This window comes from Bos indicus x Bos taurus, chromosome 27, assembly GCF_003369695.1.
Source record: "Bos indicus x Bos taurus breed Angus x Brahman F1 hybrid chromosome 27, Bos_hybrid_MaternalHap_v2.0, whole genome shotgun sequence".
NCBI classification, from domain to species: domain Eukaryota; kingdom Metazoa; phylum Chordata; class Mammalia; order Artiodactyla; family Bovidae; genus Bos; species Bos indicus x Bos taurus.
The window spans coordinates 32311392-32332081 of NC_040102.1; positions in this window are offsets into that span (position 1 = coordinate 32311392).

Sequence of the window (20690 nt, forward strand, 5' to 3'; positions counted from 1 at the left end):
GGTGGGGCGCGGCCTTACCCCTCCTCTCCCAAAATGACCAATAGGGAAAAGCGGGGAAGAGATGAATTTTTGTGTGTGGCAGAAGAATAGGGGCTGGTATTTCCGAGGCAGGTATTGAAAGCAAACCCTGTACCTTTGATTTTATTTTCATCCATTCATTCTTGCTTTCATTCTGACACACAACCCGGCAAAATGCAGCAAGGGACTTCTCCATGGGGCAAACATGGACATTTTTTAAATCTTTATTTGGCTGCATTGGGTCTTCGTTGCAGCACACAGGATCATTCATTTCGAGGGAAGTAGTTATGATATGCAGGATTAGTTACCCCACGGCATTTGGGATCTTCGTTCCCCGACCAGGGATCGAACCCGTGCAGATTCTTAACCACTGGACCACTAGGGAAGTCCTTGAGATCTTTCTAAAGGACCAAGGTAGAATCCTCCAGGAGTAAAGAGCTGGGCTGTCAGCAGAGAGGCTACAAGGAGTACATTTAGGACCCGCAGCCTGGAAGCCCTTCCTGCAGGGAGTGGGGCGCTCTGAGCCCTCAGAAGCAAGTCCCAGGATCAGCTCGGTGCAGAGGAGGTGCAGCCGTTCCCAGTGGTCCCCACCCAGTGAGACCTCGGCAGGCCTGGCTGCCAGGAGGGGGACGAAGGAGAAGAAGACAACACGAGAACCCTAGACACAATTCCCATGGCCCTGCAGGGTGAGGCCACCCAGAGGGAAAGGAGAGGGGACCCTGGTGTGGTGGCCTGGGGTGCTGTCTTTCCTCAAGCAGAGGACAGAGTGGGAGATGCCTGAGTCCCCGCACCCCCAATGCACCCGTGTGTTGGGGCTGCTCTCAGATGGAGTGCTAACTGCCGGATGGATCTGCCTCCACCCAAGTGCCGCCTGCGGTGGAGACAGCAGGGCCGTTTCTGAAATGCTGCGAGTTGCCTCTCCATCCTTGGCCCTGGCAGTTTCCTTTCTTCTTCTTTGTAGTGGGGATTCAAGGCCAAAAATACACACTCTCTCTCTCTCTCTCACACACACACACACATACGCGAAGGGAGGGCGGCAGGAGGAGTCGAACCCTGAAGTGTGGCTCGGGCTCTAAACATGCCCAGGCGGTGCTTGGGGAAGTGTCACAGCTTGGCTGGGAGCACGGGTGGCGTGGAGAGGCAGGAAACGGGAACTGAGCTTAGGACCCACTGGAAGGCTGACAGGAAAGAAAAGCCAACACGCGGCATCTGTGCAGAGAGATGGGACGCACTTCTGCGCATCTTTGTGGTGGCCGTGGTCGCCTCTGGGCGTAGAGACCTGGCCCGCAGTCCCCTCACAGGGCACATTGACACCAGGAGCCTTTGGTCTCCCGACCTTGGTTTCTGCTGATGCCGATGTTTGGAGAGGCTCTGCCACCCTCCCCACCCCCGACGGCACACCAACATCTACACACACAGGGCCTGTCCAATCTCCCAGGCTGGCTTTGGTCTCCAGCCACATTCAGACACCTTTCCTTCTCTCCACCCCATCACCTGTAACCATCTTCCATGCCCCAGAATTGTCAACAATTTGAGCCAAGCTCCGTTAAGTCTTTGTTCCTGAAATGCCCTTCGATTGTTACCCAAAGGGGCAAGCGTGTCTTGTTTTTCCCACTGGGAGTGACATGACCTCCAGCTTCAGATTCAGCGTTGTTCCCTTCTCCTGTCTTCTCCTGGCCGAGGTGGCCGTCACGTGGTTAGGAACAGCAGGAAGCACACAGATGCGGGGGCCGGCTCAATTTTCAGTGTCTGCCAGGGATTTGCCTGGCTGGGGAAAGTCCCGGGCCCTGCAAACACCCACAAACCTCTCTTTTGTACCTCTCATGAGCAAAAGTGCTTTTCTGTGAGTTGTTTTTTTTTTTTTCCTGCCCAAAGCTGTTTTGCAAAGGGGGCCCTTCTTTTCCAGTCTGGTTAAGTTGAAACCTCTTTGCTCGATGCCTAATCATATCCAGCGGCCCAGCGTTGTCATATTATATCAAAAGATGGTGAACGCTTTATACTCAAAAAAAAAAACCCACAGCACATGGAGGATTAGACCAGAAGAATTTAACTTACTTAACTGCGATAAAGTCTGGTTAGGGAGATTATAGCTGTTTACCCGAGAAGTAAATATCCCTGAGCTCTGACTAGGCCTGGAGGAAGCGGGAGGCCCTGTCTGGTAATTTTATCATCTTTCAGGAAGAAAAAGAAGAGAAGAAAAGGGAGAAAGAATGATGAGAGGTGATAATCCTGAAGTCAAGATCACTCTTGTGTTACAGCACATGCCAGAAATAAAAGATAACTGCGCTGGCAACTACACTGAGACATGGCCTGCTCAAACGGGAGGGCCACCCGCCCGCTGCTCTGGAGACCAGGGGAGTCTAGGGGCAGCCCGAGGGGGACCCAGAGATGACTGTTGCAGGCAGAGAAAAATGGGGGTGGGGGGAGGCTCCAGGAAGAGAGATGGGCAACCCAGAAAGGCTGTCTTGTCTCCTCTCTTCCAGAACAAATACACCCTAGGACTCAAGTCATCTCACACCCAGAGCAAGATTCTAAACTATCAAGTGGAGGGATTCTCAGCTGTGGGCAAGATGGCAGGAGGGAGGGGAGAGCATACTGCCCAGAAAGGGGATGGCAGAGGAGAGCAATGTGCAAAACACGCTTTATGACTTAGTTCAAGATTTTAATAAAATAGGGACTTCCCTGGTGGTCCAGTGGTTAAGAATCTGCCTTCCAATGCAGGGGATGAGGGTTCGATCCCTGGTCAGGGAACTAAGATTCTGCATGTCTTAGAGCAACTAAGGCACACACCACAGCTAGAGAGTCCATGCACCACAACAAAAAATCCAGCATGAGGCAACTAAAGACCCAATGCTGCCAGATAAATAAACATTTTTTAAATGGGCAAAATATTTTTTTTTAAAAAAGTGATATATAACTACTCTTTTTTAAAAAAATTATTTAAATAAGAATTACTTTTGCAATGTAAATTGCAGCAAGTAATGCTCCACAAAACCTCCTTAGTGGAAATGGTCAGAAATTGCTTTTTTTTTTGTCCCCCAAAAAGAAATGATTAAAAAACACTGACTCAGGTTCATCAGCTACATTTCACAGGCCAATAAATTGAAGCCCAGACAAATTAAATGACTTACCCAAGATCACACAACTGGTTCCAAGCTCAGCCGGGGAAAAAAACAAAATCAGAAAAATCTGTGTTCTAGGAGAGTGGTTCTTGTCTCACCATGGGGCTCCTGGTGAGCAAAAAGGCATCAGCCCCAGAGCATCACTCCTGGAGGCAGCCTGTGGTGGTGGTCACTTGGATGGTGTCCTCAGCATAAACCAAGGCCAGAGTCCTCCTGGGAAGAGAGGAAGGAATCTTTATTGGGAGGTGTCATGATGTCCTGGAAAAGCACGGGCTTCTGACATCGGGACGTGGTTGACGGTTCCTCAGCATACTAGCTGGATGGCTGTAAAAGATGACTTTGCCTCTCCGTGCCTGTACATCCTCCTCCGTCACATGGGAACTCCCCTGACCTGACTGCCTCCCACAACTGCTGTGAGAACAAATGCCATCATGTAACTAAATGCCTGGTAATTAGACGACACTCAGCTATTGTCCGTTTCTCCATCATCATTTCCGAGTCCTTAGAATTAAAGAATTATAAAGGAGACATGCATCCAGGGTCACCTCATGCTCACTCATGCAAACTGAGGGCCACTCTGTCCACATTAGCATGCCTCATGAGGGCAGTGATGGCCAAGAGCCTGCTGCCAAGCTCTGAGCCAGATGGCTTGTGAGGAGCACTGGCTCATCCCCCGACTGGGTACACAGGATTCGGGCAAGTCATTCCCAGGCTCTGGGAGCCTTCTTTTCACCCAATCGGGAAAAAGAAAAAAAAAGAAAGAAAGAAAACGCTTAGGCCATATTGATTGTAGGACGTCCTAAAGTTCTTTTAGCAAATGCTTTTGGTATGGGTAGCCTGGAATGATTCCAAAAGTGGGTATGGAGAACAGAGGAGGACTGAGAATGGGGGCTTCTGAAGAACGACCGAGAAACATCAGGGATGTTCAACCAGGAAAAGAGATGCTGGGAGAGGGGGCAGGGCTGTGACAGTCCTACCAGGTCGATGCCCGCTTGCATCCCATCACGTTAGTAACAATGACTATTTTTTTATTGAGGTATAGTTGATTTACAATGTTGTGCTAATCTCTGCTATACAGCAAAATGACTCATTTATACACATATAGACATTCTTTTCATTGAGTTAGACAAGGCTGTGGTCCTAGTGTGATTAGATTGACTAGTTTTCTGTGAGTATGGTTTCAGTGTGTTTGCCCTCTGATGCTCAAAATTCTCCAAGCCAGGCTTCAGCAATATGTGAACCGTGAACTTTCTGATGTTCAAGCTGGTTTTAGAAAAGGCAGAGGAACCAGAGATCAAATGGCCAACATCCTCTGGATCATGGAAAAAGCAAGAGAGTTCCAGAAAAACATCTATTTCTGCTTTATTGACTAGGCCAAAGCCTTTGACTGTGTGGATCACAATAAACTGTGGAAAATTCTGAAAGAGATGGGAATACCAGACAACCTGATCTCCCTCTTGAGAAATTTGTATGCAGGTCAGGAAGCAACAGTTAGAACTGGACATGGAACAACAGACTGGTTCCAAATAGGAAAAGGAGTACATCAAGGCTGTATATTGTCACCCTGTTTATTTAACTTATATGCAGAGTACATCATGAGAAACGCTGGACTGGAAGAAACACAAGCTGGAATCAAGATTGCCGGGAGAAATATCAATAACCTCAGATATGCAGATGACACCACCCTTATGGTAGAAAGTGAAGAGGAACTAAAAAGCCTCTTGATGAAAAGTGAAAGTGGAGAGTGAAAAAGCTGGCTTAAAGCTCAACATTCAGAAAACGAAGATCTTGGCATCCGGTCCCACAACTTCATGGGAAATAGATGGGGAAACAGTGGAAACAGTGTCAGACTTTATTTTTCTGGGCTCCAAAATCACTACAGATGGTGACTGCAGCCATGAAATTAAAAGACGCTTACTCCTTGGAAGGAAAGTTATGACCAACCTAGATAGCATATTCAAAAGCAGAGACATTACTTTGCCAGCAAAGGTCTATCTAGTCAAGGCTATGGTTTTTCCTGTGGTCATGTATGGATGTGAGAGTTGGACTGTGAAGAAGGCTGAGTGCCGAAGAATTGATGCTTTTGAACTGTGGTGTTGGAGAAGACTCTTGAGAGTCCCTTGGACTGCAAGGAGATCCAACCAGTCCATTCTGAAGGAGATCAACCCTGGGATTTCTTTGGAGGGAATGATGCTAAAGCTGAAACTCCAGCACTTTGGCCACCTCATGTGAAGAGTTGACTCATTGGAAAGGACTCTGATGCTGGGAGGGATTGGGGGCAAGAGGAGAAGGGGACGACAGAGGATGAGATGGCTGGATGGCATCACTGACTCGATGGACGTCTCAGTGAACTCCGGGAGTTGGTGATGGACAGGGAGGCCTGGTGTGCTGCGATTCATGGGGTCGCAAAGAGTGAGACACGACTGAGCAACTGATCTGATCTGATACATTCTTTTTTGTATTCTTTTCCATTATGGTTTATCCCAGGTGAAAAAAAGAGTACAGACTAAGGGTCCAGGCTCTGCCATTTGCTGTCTGTATGATTTTGGAGAAATTAAACTCTTTGATTTTCAATTTCTTCTTCAATAAGTTATGGTTAAAAATACCTTTCAAACAATGTTGTGGTCAGTGTTCAGAAAGTGCATACCCGATGGCACTAGCAGTAAAGAACCTGCCTGTCAATGCAGGAAACATAAGAGATGCGGGTTCGATCCCTGGGTCAGGAAGATCCTCTGGAGGAGGGTACAGCAACCCAATCCAGTATTCTTGCCTGGAGAATCCCCATGGACAGAGGAGCCTGGAGGGCTACAGTCCATGGGGTCGAAGAGTCAGACACGACTGAAGCAATGCACAGTCATTCATTAAGTGTTAAGGAGAAAATAACAATGACTTAGCTTTCACCGGGTCACTCAGGATGTCCATCCCCCTGCTATTAACCCGGCGTTCCCAGAATCCGTTGGGGGTGCCTCATTAATGCCCAAGACACACACGGTCGGTTTGCTTGTCACCCGCCGTGTGGTTGCCCTTGGCCTGCTCCGAGTCCTCTGTCAGGACACTACTTTCCCTGCTACCAGAGAGGCGCTGGAGGCTTCCAAGCCAAGGGACTGCAGGGTTGCACCACGTGGTGGAGGAGCAGGGCATTCTCCCCATCATGGGATTGACTCTGAAGACCCAGTCCCAAAGCTGGTTCCCTGGTGACCACCACGTATTAGTTTATAGCATTTATTTATAGCATTTCCTTGCCTATATGCTCTCTATAGTTCAGTGAAAGAAGTCCAGTGGGGCTGAGTAGTGCTCAAAGCCGACTGTGAACCGTACCCCAGGCCATGCTCAGAATCGCTCCGACTCCACTGCAATCTAAGCTTGGTTATCAGGCCGCTGTTTGTGCCTGGTTTCTTCTTCCTCCAAGACAAGCTCTTTCCCCAGAGACTCTTCAGTCCCTCCTGCATTGAACAGGTCCACCCCAAGGTTCACCAGGCCTGCTCAGACATGCCTGACCAGCCTTGGTTCTCACCATGATTCCCTCCAGGCTCCCCGAGGGCCAGCCTGCTGGTGGGAGAGGTGCTGCGCTGATGCCTTCCAGGATCAAGACCAGTGAGAGAAGCTCCAAGGAGACAGAATTGTTTTCCTTATTTGTTGAGTCCCAAATCAAATGGATCTGCCTGTAGGTGGAATGAAATGTCTCAGGTGACCATGAGTGTCCTGAATCATGAACTGTTTAAGTCAGATGGTGCTTTATCAGCGATGTCATTAAAAGATGCCTAGAGTGTCAGACATCACCCTAGAAATCTGTGCATCTATCATCTTTCACAGGGCAAGTCTCGCTGGGAAAGCACTTCTCGAATGCCCCAGAGAACAGACCTCAGGCTTAGCAACTGGTTTCATTGCTCTGGGAGAATAATCACTCCGAATTCCTCTTCGGAATCTAGTTTGGACGATTCAGACCCTCCTGTTTGCACATGGAAGAGTTGTACAGGAGCCAGGACCTTCTGCAACTTCTACAGTAGCCAAGGGTACTGCCATGTGATTGGCACTAAGGAAGACCCTCTGTGTATCATCACACTTTGGGGGATCAAGTTTTCCCAGGAGAAGAGATCATCTGAGGAGGAGGGCATGAAGCAGAGGCACATTCATATTTTCAGCTTACAATAGTAAAAATAAACACTGGGTTTAAGTCAAAAGACTGGAGATTGAGCTGCATTGCTATCAAACATGCAAACTAGGACCCCAGGCAAGTCATGGAAATTCAGAGCTTCCATTTGCTCTACTATAAAATAGGCCTAATAACAGGCCTAATAACATCATAAGGCCAATGCAAGAGAGGCAGAAGACACGGGTTTGAATGCTGGGTTGAGAAGATCCCCTGGGGAAGGAAATAGCAACCCACTCCAGTATTCTTGCTGGGAAAATCCCATGGATAGAGGAGCCTGGTGGGCTACAGTCCATAGGGTCGCAAAGAGTCAGACATGACTGAGCAACTGGGCATGCATACATGCATAAGGCTAATCTAAGGAATTGAGATAATCATGTAGAATGTGTTCTGAGCTACAGTTGGCTTTCCCAAAGCTGAGTTCTCCTTTGTGTCTTATTCAGCCCTCTATGTAATGGGGACAAACAAATCTGACTCCACACTGGACCTGTTTCTTTTACTTTTACCTTTGCATTCTATTCTACAATAATGTTACCTGTTGCCTGAAATACATAGGAAAGCCATTCTCAAGGCTCTGACTTTTAAAGGTATAACACTTTCCCATTCATATAGAGATAAAATGTTGCAGAACAGAGAACAATATTTGTCTTGTTGGAAATTTACAGAAGCATCACGACCTGACCAATGTAGACAGCTGTGAGAACAAAGGATTCTGATGCCAAGAAGTTTGCAACAACCAACTACATACCCTTCCCTCTTAGTAAAAGAAGCCTGAATTCGAACTCAGGAAAAGGTGGTTCTTTGGGACACTAGTCCATCATCTTCTTGATCTGCTGGACTTTCAAATAAATGAAAGACTTCCCTTTTCCTCACCCCAACAATTCGACTCTTGATTTATTCACCTATCATTCAGCAAGGAGTATGGGGCTCAGGCTTGTTAACACTCACCCCCATTGTCTGCATTCGCATCTGATATGCCCTGCCAGAGTTCAACAAATGTCCACTGAATGAACTTAATGTTTCTCCAGAGAAGAACCATCTCTAGAAGAGTACCAATAGATCCATGTTCTAGGGAAGCTAAATCTTCCTTTAACTTAGGCAAGATTCATGGTGCAGCCAGAGCATGCTTCCAGGGTGATTCAGAGGCAGGGAGCCCCGCTGTGTGACTGTGCCCAATCCTAAGAGCCTTGGCAGCTGGTAGAGTGAACTCTCTAGAATTCACACTCTAGAATGAAGTTTGCCCACAGAATGCTTGCAGTAGAAAGTGGCAGAGCCCCATCAAGGAACAGATGCTTCCCTGAACATCCACCTTGCTCAGCAGCCTTACCCACAGCATCTCAGCAGGCAGGCTTCAAGCTCGGCATCGCAGTCACCAAGAGCCATGTGTGTGCATCTCTGGGGCACTCACACATGATGGCAAACACGGAAGTCACTTACCCAAAGGTTTATGCAAAACCACGTCCTCTCGCGAGACCTCCCAACCCACTCTGCCACTGCGTGGAGACCCTTCACTCAGGCCTAGGCACCAGGGAAGCACCCACCCACTCCTTCATCCAATAAGCACTGAAGGAGGCTCAAACCCAGGAAAACAAATGCCCTGCCTCAGGGAGCATTCCTGTGTCTTCAGGCGGCAGACATTATGTAATAACCAAACGAACAAATCTGTAAGTGCACACTGCTATCCTTGCTCTGAAGAAAAGCTACAGGGGATGCTGGGGACCTCCAAGAGGCCACCGTCAGAACAGGCTTCTCTGAAGAAGCGACATGGAACTCAGCCTTCAGGTTGAAGGGTAGAGTCAAGCTCTTGAACAGCAGGAACGGCGTTTGCAAGAGGGGAACGTGCCTGAGACAGTCCAAGAGTTGCCAAAAAGGGCGTGTGGCTGAGAATAGTCTTCCAGTGATCCAGAGGTCTGTATCACAGGTTTAATCTACCTTATCCTAAATGCAGGGAATGACCAGTAAAGGATCTTCTGTGAAGACTAGTGAGATGAGATTTGGGGCTTTAAAAAGATCAGCCCTGGGACTTCCCTGATGGTCCAGTGGCTAAGACTCCAGGCTCCCAATGCAGGGGGCCCAGGTTCAATCCCGGGTCAGGGAAGTAGACCCTATATGCCACAGCTAAGACTCAGCACAGCCAAATAAATAAATATTAAAGAAAAAAACAACAATAACAGCCCAAAAAAAGAGAGTAGAAGGAACTCAAGAGTGGAAGCAGTTAAAATGCTATGTCGGTGGGCAGGGGGAAGGGGGTATAGTGCTGATCTGCACAAAAGTAGGGAGGCAGACTAGGTTGATTCTGTTCAAGGTGCCTCCTCTAGGAAAAGGTGAAAGAACAAGGGGAAAACAACCCTGTGTTCTCAGGGAAAATTATAAGAATACATTTAAAGCAATCCTAAAGTCTTAGAGTCTGAAGACATATAATTAGAGTCAAAAGATAGATCGGCAGCCCACATCGTTCACAGAGCCTCGGGCTAGTACTTAGAGAAGAAAAGGATAAAAGGAAACACACCAGTTTGTTAACCAGTTATCTCGGATCATGGCAGCTTTCTTCCTTCCATCTTCATGGGTTTCTGTTTTCCAAGTTGTCTATAATCATGTATACATTTCTTCTAAAATTGGGAAGAAATCCATAGATTAATTGAAAAAATAATAATGTCTTCTTCTCACTTCCTGGGTGTGTTTCCGGGAAGGAATTAAAGGTGTTTGGTGGGTTTCATCTTACCAGTGGGACACTTATCCTTCCTACTGAATAAAAGGGAGAGGCATTCTCACTCCTAGAAAGTCCTAGATCCTTAGAATAAACACAAACATACACACACACACACACTTGAGGTTGCTTCCTTCAACTGCCTTTGTAATACGTAGGGTTTTCGTCTCTAGCCAACCCCCTACCATCTAGGTAGGGGCCCTAGATGGTAGGGGCTCTAGGCCCCTGCCTCCCAGAAGGGCTCCCCTCCAAACTGACCACTCCACGAGCTACTGACAACTGGACCGAGATATGCACAGGACTCTATGCCAACTGGATTTTCCCTCCAGAATTTGGAACTGAGACAGTGAGACTCAGTGAAGAAAGATGATGGACAAAACCGTGGTTGAGTAGCATCAGGGCAAAGTTGATACAAGTGGTCCTCCTCTCAGGGCACAGCCAAAGCCATGAGGAAGTACAAGCCAAGACACTCCCCAAGGAGACACCCCTCCCCGCAGAGGGACGGGAACAAAAACAGAAGCGAATCAGAGCTCCGTGAATCAGATGCGAATCCATGGTTTCGGGGAAGGCAGAAGAAGCTGCTTCCACCTGCTGCCCACCTCATTCCCCAGACGGCCTGTCTCCCCTCAGTTGTCTGAGAGGGGAGCTGTGGTGTTCCTTCAATAGATCCTGTTTACTTGAATTCTCTCAAAGGGTTTCTCTTCCTCACAAAGCCAAAGAGCTTCAACTAAGAAACTCTCCTCCTATTCAGCTAGCAGCCCGGCTTCTCCTCGCCTTCCAGCAGATTATCCATCCCGCCCAGGCCTAAGTCACTGTGACCTGGGGAAGGCCACGTGCTTCCCTCCAACCAGGCCCCGCCACCCAACCCAGTCAGGCCACACTCACACTCCGAGCCAAGCCAGCTCCCTCTTCCTCAAAGCTGAGCGAGCCAAGAGTGGGCTGCAGCTCCCCTCAAAGGCTGTCCTGCGGCTCTACCAAGAAGAACTCCGTGCCCTGTGGCCTCGTGACCTCCCCCCAAGGCAGAGGTTTGCCCCTCAGGGAGAAGCCCTCCCCCCATATAAGGGCTTAGGGCCCAGCAGCGCCTGCCTTAAGCCAGAGGAGGCAGGGAGTTTGACAACTCCAAGGTAAAGCCTCTTTTTATTAAGACAACACAGCAAACTTTTTTTAACCACAGCTGACATCACTCTAATAAATCACCATCATGTCTTGTGGGATAGAAAAAGCCAAAACACTGTCACATTTGATTTTCCTGGCTACTTTCGCCTCAAGAACAAACCATGTGTTTTTAATCAACAATACTTTGTTTTGCATTTCTCAGACCCCAATACTCTTTAAATAGTTGCTTTGACCAGAGGGCTATTTTAAACCCAGGGCCAGCTTCTTTGCAGAGGACATTAAGAAACAGAACACCATGTTACCGGGTCCCCAAGCTTATCCAGGGCACTTTCTCCGGCGGGATGATAATGTATTAGGAGGCTGTCTCTGTCTGTCTCAGAGGGGGCTTTCCTTGTCCCTCTTTGGGAATTTAATTAGATGTCTTCCCAGAAAGTTAGAGGGTTTGTTTTTTTTTTTTTTTTTTTTTTGGTTTCACTAACAGGCAACCTAAATGGGTTATGGGAAAACGGCAAATTCCCAGCCAAAGGAAACATAGAAAGTCACATCTGGGACCAGGATTCCAGAGCAGTGAAAGAGGAGGTGGCAGAGGAAGGGGACTGTTGGAGGGGAAATGAGCAATGAAATAAGGTTTCTGGAATGGCACATGTCAATTTCTGTCCAGGCTTCTTGCGGGCTGATGGGCTCGGACAAACGCAGTGAAGCCTGCATGGATTCATCCTTTGCATCTTGGGGAATGGGTACCACCTTCAGGCAAGAATAAGCTGTGTACAGAAATCTCTCACTAAAGTGGCTACTCCCCTGACTGCCCAGTACACCAGGATATCAGAAATGATTTGCAGCTGGGTTCATCCTATCCTGACATAGGTCTGCAACAACGCCTGGCTTTAGAAAGATGATAGAAGGCGACTGAGAAAGAAGACCTTAACGTCAACTGGAGAACACTCTAAACTATCATGGAACAGTTTGGTTGGAGCCCAGTGGAACAGCCCAGCCAAAAATATAGACATGGCTTCCGTGTGGTTCTGGTGTCAACTACTGTCCCTCAGCTGTCTGGCAAAATTCTTGTCCTTGATTGACTAGTGAAATCCTCCAACACAGGTCAGCTCAAGGCTCACTTCTTCCCTGGAGGTCCTAATGGTTCACCCTCTGCTGATCGGATGGTGCATGCCACCCAGGGCAGCCCCAGGCTCATACACCCAGGCCCAGACCTCTGCATGTCACACCCACCCCTCCCTGGGTCTGAGCCAACAGTCTTACAAAACACCCTCAGTTGTTCAAAGTTCACTCTTTCATGGAGTCTTCATCAACTATACACTCTGGTTATTCGTTTTTCTGTGTATTATTCCACGAAACCACAGAATGTGTAAACATGATGCTGACCCATGGAAAACCTACTCTGTCGATGTTCTCTGCAAAATTCCCTGTCCCCACACTCCCCAAACACCCAAAACATGATGGCTACATGCACCATCATGTAGCCATGATGGGAAAGGCAGTAGTTTACATGAACGCCTGTAATCAGGAGGGGGTGATCTTCCAGGCTAAATGCTATCAGCAAGGACCTCTCCCATGACTCAGAAGACTTTGTGCCATGGTCAGATCTGTCTCCCTCTCACAGATAAGCTAGTGTTAGTAGCCATGACTTGCAGGCTCACTGGAATTTGCTGTTATCATAGTCACCTCTAGGGGATTTCATTTGGCCATATACGGATCTCGGGGCTGACTATTTACAAGTCCAGGTTAGGGATTACTTTCCAGTTACTTCCCTGGTGGCTCAGACGGTAAAGCGTCTGTCTACAATGCAGGAGACCTGGGTTCGAGCCCTGGGTTGGGAAGATCCCCTGGAGAAGGAAATGGCAACCCACTCCAGTACTATTGCCTGGAAAATCCCATGGACAGAGGAGCCTGGTAGGCTACAGTCTATGGGGTCACAAAGAATTGGACACGACTGAGCGACTTCACTTTCACATTCCAGTTAGGTATTACAAATAGATATTTAATTCATGGCCTAGCACCTTAATGTTCTACAACAAATGTTTTTATTCATTTAGATATCTTCACAGGATAAAGTAGGAAACCTGGAAAGATAATGAAATATTGGAAATCTTCTGGTTGCTATTTACGTGGGTATTCAAGAACAGATTCAGAAGGAGGGGTTCGTGTGCCTGTGTGTATATGTGTGTGTCTGTGTGTGTGTTTGGTGGGGTAAATTAAAGATTCCACAGTTGGTACCTGGCAGGAACACACTCAAGCAAGCCTCTGGAGTTGCCTCACAGATTTCTTCCTGTGTTCACCTCCACCTGCTTCCCAGGTCAGCCATCCCTGGCCATGGCCAGATGCACGGAGATATCAGGATTAAGAAAAGATAGATCCTTGCTCCCCACAGTATGGCCTGTACACAGATTGCCACACTTGTTAGAAATGGTCAAGTTCCGTTGTTCCACACAGATGGACTCAGAATCTGCATTTTAATAACATCCCTTGGTAGATTTGTATGAAACATTAAATCTGAGAAGCACTGGTATTTCTTAGCCCTGACTATACATAAGAACCACCTGGCTTTCGATACTAAGTTCTGACGCTAAACTAGAGGTCCTAAACCCCAGTCCCTGAACCAGTACTGGTCTGAAGCCTGTTTGGAACTGGGCTGCACAGCAGGAGGTGGTGAGCCGCCAGCCAGTGAGCTAAGCTTCATCCACGACTCCCCATCGCTCACATTACTACCTGAACCATTTCTGCTCCACCCCCATCTGCGGAAAAAAATTGTCTTCCACAAAACTGGTCCCTGGTGCCAACAAGTTTGGGGACCGCTGCTCTAGACCAATGAAATCAGAGTTTCTAGACTTGGGGCCCAGGCTTTGGCATTGTAAACATTCCAAGTAACTTCAGCATACAGACCGGGTGGAGACCACTGGTTCACAGAGTGATCATGTCCTATGTCTCACACGGCTGACATCACAGCCAGCTTTTGAACCAGAGCCTGAGATCCAAGCACCACGTGGGCGGCCTATCCATGGTAGGGATGTCTGCTCATCTGAGGACCAGAGACAAGCAGAGAAGAACAGCCGTGAATCTCCAGGAAGCCCGGGGCTAAAGGATGCAGCGTTCCTCTCCCAGACAAGCCAAGGAGGCTAGGGCAGGAGGATCAGACTGAAGAACACGATTACTGCACCACGGAGACCCGCAGGTCACACTGGCTGTGACCTCCCTGGAGAGGGCAGGTGCAGCTGCCCACAGATCAGGAGCCACCCCCAACCCCGCCCCCTACCCAGAGGGAAGCCCCAGCAGCTCCTATCTCGGTGCCCCCAGAAAAGCCAGGCCAGAGGGTGGAGGATTTCAGCCAGATTTAATGGAAGCTTTACAAACGAAATATGTTTATTAGTAAATAATAATTACAGGGGAGCAGGTGCCCCGGGGGAGCAGGTAACATGGGATTCCACTGTCAAATGCCTTCCATGAACAAGCCCTGTCTGAAATTAAAACATCCCTGCTGTCAACACGAGTGTTTAAAGAGACCCAGGTTTCTGTACTGGAAGCCATAATTCTAATGCCAGCAGTTCATGGAAGGCTTCCTCGTTTATAGGGAGCTCTCACACTGCTAATGCTTTTAAGCCTCACGACAAGCCTGGGAGTCAAGAACTTCTCATTACCCCATTTTATAGATGAGGAAACAAGTATTAAACCTGGGTATTAAAGGGGGCAGGCCCAGGTCGCTCAGCTAGTGATCGGGGAGCCAGGCCTTGGGGTACAAGGCCAGTGCCCACTGCCCTGCCCTGCAGCTGCCTTCCAAAGTGCACTGATGTTATTTGGTCAGAACTCTAATCCCACTGGAAAACTCGTCCTCTTTCACTTCCAGGATTTCCTTTGCTGCTGGGCACCAGAGCCTTTGGGGCCCTACCCTTCTATGTCCTGTGTGCCAGCTGACCTCTAGGGAGACACGTTTGTGGCACCCAGGTGGGCCCCTCTCTGAGACCTAAGGCAGGGATGAGCTGGAGTTTGCCAGCCAACAGGAGAGCGGAGGGCATGTAAAACTGGAAGAAGTTATTCATAGGTGCACGCACACACACACATGTAGTTTCTCAACTGTAGGACATATTCAGGGTCCTGTTTCCAGTCACCGCAAAATTCCAGGTGGAAGTCACGAGCCAAAGAAATCATGAACCCTTCCAATATGGCGACCAAGTCATAAACGTCATCACCAACTTGCAGAAGATTGAAAAATCCAGGAACAAATTAGCCTGGTGAAGACAGTGACTTGTGGAGCCGTCTCAGAGAAGAGTCAGGAAAGCCAGCAACTTTAAATCCTTTCAAGTTTCTTAATCGAGTTACACTATTATTTGAAATTGGCAGAACACCAATGGATTTAGTCCAAAGACATAATATATGACTTTTTTTTTTTTTTTCTGGTTTTCTTTTTTAAGGGCATTAGGGTTTTAGTTCCTTTTTTCCTTCTTCTTGAAGGTTGGGTGTTTTTTTTTTTTTTTGGCAATATGTCGCTTTCTTTTCTCAAATCCATTTCCATCCAACATGCAGAAAATGGAGGCATTCCAGGGAGCCCTACACCTCCCTTCTCCTTGCACCCCTCGAAGAGCAGGCTCCTCCGTTAAACCGGCCTGCAGCCACAGGCAACAGCACAGGATTTTGTGCAAATGGTTCTGCTGTTCCCTTGCAGCAACAGAGGGTGGGGGAGCCCTCATCACAGGATCACCCCCGAGATTTTGGAGGAACCTTGCCCTTCAAAGGCTTCCTCCACTCCCTCCCTCCCGGGGGCTCCACTCACAAGGGCGTACAAGCCCAGGCCTCCCTTTGTATGGCCTCCCGGCCTGCCCCAGGCCTCAGCCTCCCTTTCTGGGGAGTGCCCTGAGAGGCTGTCCAGGGCGCTGGGAGTTGCTCGCTCCTGCAACTCCCCTCCCACAGGCCCTGAGAAACCCCGGAGATCAAAGAGCTCAGCAGCAGACCAGGTGTCCGGCCTCGTCCACAGGCCACGATTAATCAAACTCCTGACTCACAGGGAGATCAAACCCGGCCCCCCGCCAGCTGTTGGTTAAAGCTGGCCTTCAAGTTGCCCTCATTAAATTTCCTCTCCCTCTCCCTGCTGACTCCTGCCCCGTGACCGCCTCTCTTGGATCTTTCTCTCAGCGCCTGTTTCCTCTCCCTCCTCCCCCCTTCCACCGGCCTCTCAGTCTCCGATTCCACGGCGCTCCCTCCTGCTCCCCCAGCCACCACCCCCTCTCCCTGACACCCCAGCTGCTCTGTTCTCTTGGTCCAATTCCTTCAAAAAGCCATGGTCCCCAGACTCCCTCACCTAGACCCTCTCTCCCGGACCCTCCTGCTCAGACCCTGAAAGTTCCAAGAGGAAGTTATCACGGGCGTCTGCTGTGGCTCGGAGAGCGGGTTTCCCCAGCTCTCGAGGCCAAGGGTGAGTTCACCCATGCAGAACTGAATGCTCACCTGATCCTCTCTGCAGCAGACACAGGCCTCTTCAGCACCACACACACACAGACCCACAGAAACACACGTGTACATATACACACAAACACACTCACATATAGCCATAGACACATACAGACACACACACACAGGCACACACAAACGCGGACCCACAGAAACACATACGTACATATAGACAGATGCACTCACAGAGACCCACAGACACACAGACACCCACACACACAGGCCGCAGACACCCACACACACACAGACCCACAGAAACATGTGTACATATGCATGCAGACACACACATACCCATAGACACATACAGACACCCCCCCACACATACACAGACACAGATATACATACACAGATATACATACAAACACATACATACCATGCACTCATACACAGACATATACAAATACAAGCACACATACATGTGCACACGTACACAACACATATATGTACCTATACATGTACACATACATAACTGCACACACACATACCTGTGCGTGTACACATACAGACATAGTTACTACATGTGTACGCATATACGTGCCTACACACATACACACAGATACCCACACATGTACACCTACATGTACATGCCTCTGAGTGTACACATATACATATCTGCACACATGCATACATATATGTGTACCCAAACACACGTTTCCCTGCTGGCCCATCCCCGCCTTAGCACAGTTCGTGACCCACCCCCAGAAGGACTGTCTGCCCCTGAACAGGAAGCAGCAAATACCCCTAGAAGCTGCAGCCTGGGGCACAAGCCTCCTCCTCCCAGCTCTGCCCAGCGCCGGGAAGGAGGCACATTTTGGCTCCTGACTTCTCCCCGGCTGATGTGTCAAGAACATTCACTCCAGTTGTCTGAGGTTTGTTTCTATGCACTTTTTCCTACAACAAACACTGACAAAAAAAAAAAAAAAAGCAAATCCAGGCTGCAGAGCACTGTCCTCTCTTTCTCCGTCTCTCTATATACATCTATGTATTTTTTAACTTGTTTTCCATTTCAGTGGTTCTTCAAGCGCACAGGCGTGAGAAAACACAGATGGATCAGAGCAGGCAGTGTTGGAGCCGCGCGGGAGACTTCGCACCGCGCTGGAGATTTTTAGAAGTCTTGGAAGACCTCAGGAGGCAAGAGAGGGTTTTTTTTTTTTTTTTTGGTTTGGGGTGGGTTGTTTTTTTTTTTTTTTTTTCTCCTTATAGACTTGGAATGTTCTCCTCTCTTCCTCTCCTGGTTCTATTTCTCTAGCCCTGGCATCATCTGCTGCCATGGCTGGGAACACAAGGTCCCTTGGCCTCAGTGCCTAGGTCGCTGTGGCTGCCCTGGGCTTGACCCCTCTACCTGTCCATGTTTCCCCAGCTGTGGTGAGGCAAGCCCCGGGAAGGGGGGCTGGGTTACGAGAGGCCATCCATCACATGGGCGGCAGCAGAGGCCTGAATGAGGGCCAGAGGGGTCAGGGCTTGCCCACTTGGGCAGCTCAGCAGGGGGGAGGCGGGAGCATTACAAATTGTTGAGATATCAGGGCCAGCCTTGATGGATGGTGCAGATTCAGGACCGAGATGCTGCCACCGGGCCCAGTTCGTGCTCTGGTCCTCCTCGGCTTCTTCCCAGCCCACCACCCCACCCCCCTGGTTGCCCCTTCTTCTCCACTTGCTTTCTCTTGCCGGCTCAAAGCCCATCCATCAAGCTGTGCCCCGAAGCTGACCTTTTGCAGAGAACAGCCCGCCTCAGAGAACCATTTCTCGCTGAAAAACCTCACTGAGGAATTTTATTAATGCTGGCAGGGCAGCAGACGGTGAGGGCCACCGTGACTTCCTGTCCCCACCGCCTGCCTCGATGCCCACAGTTTCATGAGCTTCAAGCCAGAGTGGAAAGTGCCAGGTGTGACCAGATTTCTTCAGCCACTCCTATTTCTCTCTCGCGCTCTCTCTTTCTGTATCTCTGTCATCTCTATCTCCCTCTCAGCTGCAGACTCACTTCCGCTGCAGGTAGCCTGCTGGTCTGAGTCACCTGTGGACATGTGGGGTGCCTGTCCTCCTCTGAGACTCAGCGGTCGCCTCAGCCCCACCTTCACCTCCACACAGTCTGACCTCAGCGAGACGGGCGTTTCGGGAGAGGCGCCGAGGCCTCCTCTGGGAGAAAAGCGAGTGTCAACTGAGAAGTCCAGCTCGGTGGGGAGGAGACGTGCTCTCCCGGCTTGGGCTGGGGATGGATGCACCGTTGCCTGCTTTCTAGCCAGCGGGGGGACCTGTCCATCTCCTCGGGGCCCCCTCTCTGGAGACCACACAGGCTGCCAGAGGTGCCACCGCAGCTTCACAATAGAATGGAGAGTGCGGACGTGTTGGGGCAAACAGTGATGGAAGATGTTTAATAGAATTACTATTAGGCCTCGAGTTAATGAATCACAACTGCAAGAAATCATGATAATCCAGCCAGCATTAGTGACAGATTAGCTTCAAAGCTGCCATAAAAGTGCCATAATGCTTACCTAACGGCATGATTAATTCTCCCAGTACATAATGGCTTTATGAAGGAACCAGGCACCAACAGAGGCTTGACAGAAAGCCACGCCAAGATCTGCAGGGCGCCGGGGGGCACCCCCACCCTGCCTGGGCCCTGTGACTTCCGCTCCGCCGGAAGGCAGCTGCCCCTGCTGGATTGTGGGTAGCCGGGCAGCTGCTAGGGCTCACCCCAGAGCCATCTTGGGCAGGGGGCAAGGAAAAGCACCTCCGGACCCCTTCCAGGGCTTTGCCCCTCACCCGATAGCTGTCCAGAGAGACCAGGAAGTCACATCACGCCAGCTCCCAAGACAGTAACTCCTGGGACCAGCATTGGTGCCTGGAGAGCCCCAGCATGGTCCCCTGATCAGAAGGCCCAGCTTGAAGAGGCCTGGGAAGAGCCCGCAACTGGGGAATTCACCAGGCCTGTCCTCACCCGCTGTGTGACGAGCACAGTCACTCAACATTTCTGGCTCAGCTAGTCAGGCTCCAAGTCTATATTCTTAACCACTCGACTGCCTCCCTAGAACGGCATCTAAGAGTTATGAATCACTAACTTGTCCTTCAGGCAAAATGCAAATCTCATATGCTATTATTTCATTTGCTGCCCCCAACAACCCTCCTAGAGAGGTACCATTATGCTCAATTCACAGATAGGGAAACTTAAGCTCCACAACTAAACCAGAAGTAAGTGTGGAGCCAGGCAACACGCCCCAGTTCCATGCTTTCCTATCAGCCCTCTTTACCTTTCATACCACCAGTTTTGGGCTTCCTTCATGGCTCAACAGTAAAGAATCTGCCTGAAATGCAGGAAACACAGAAGACACAGGTTTGATCCCTGAGTCAGGAAGATCCCCTAGAGGAGGGCATGGCAACCCACCCCAGTATTTTTGCCTGGAGAATCCCATGGACAGAGGAGCCTAGTGGGCTACAGTCTATAGGGTCGCAAAGAATCAGACACGACTGAAGCAACTGAGCACACACACACACCGCCAATTTAACCTCGGGGGAAAAGCAGCTGGTGAGACACTGAACAACATCTTCTAGAATGTTCAGTTCTGCTTGATTGCCCACCCCACCCTTCCATGGAAGTGGAGAATCTGAACCGACTCTAGGATCCTGTTCTGATAGTGTTAGCTTGGGCACACAACCACTCCTGGTTTCTGTTTCGGTGTCTCTTTTGTACAAGAGGAATAGTAGTGTAACAGAGAACAAGCCTGACTCCATATCGGATCTATTCCTTTAGCTCTATCTAACCTTTGCACTCTGTGGCCTGTGCTGAGTCATGCTGGTTCTGCACCTTTTGTAAAAGAATGTTGCCTGTGGCCTGAAATATACAGGAAACCCATTCTCAAGGCTCTGACCTTTAAAGGTAGAACATTTTCCCATTCATATACAGATAAAGAGTTGCAGAACAGAGAATAACCTTTGTCTTGCTGGAGGTTTACAGGAACAATGTGACCAGAGCCACCTGGACAACTGGAAGAACAAAGGATTCCTGCACCAAAAAGTATCTAACAACCAGCCACACCCCCTCCTTTTGTATAAAAGAAGCCAGAATTCTGACTTGGGTTAGATGGTTTTTTAGGATACCAGTCGACCATCTTCCTGGTCTGCTGGCTTT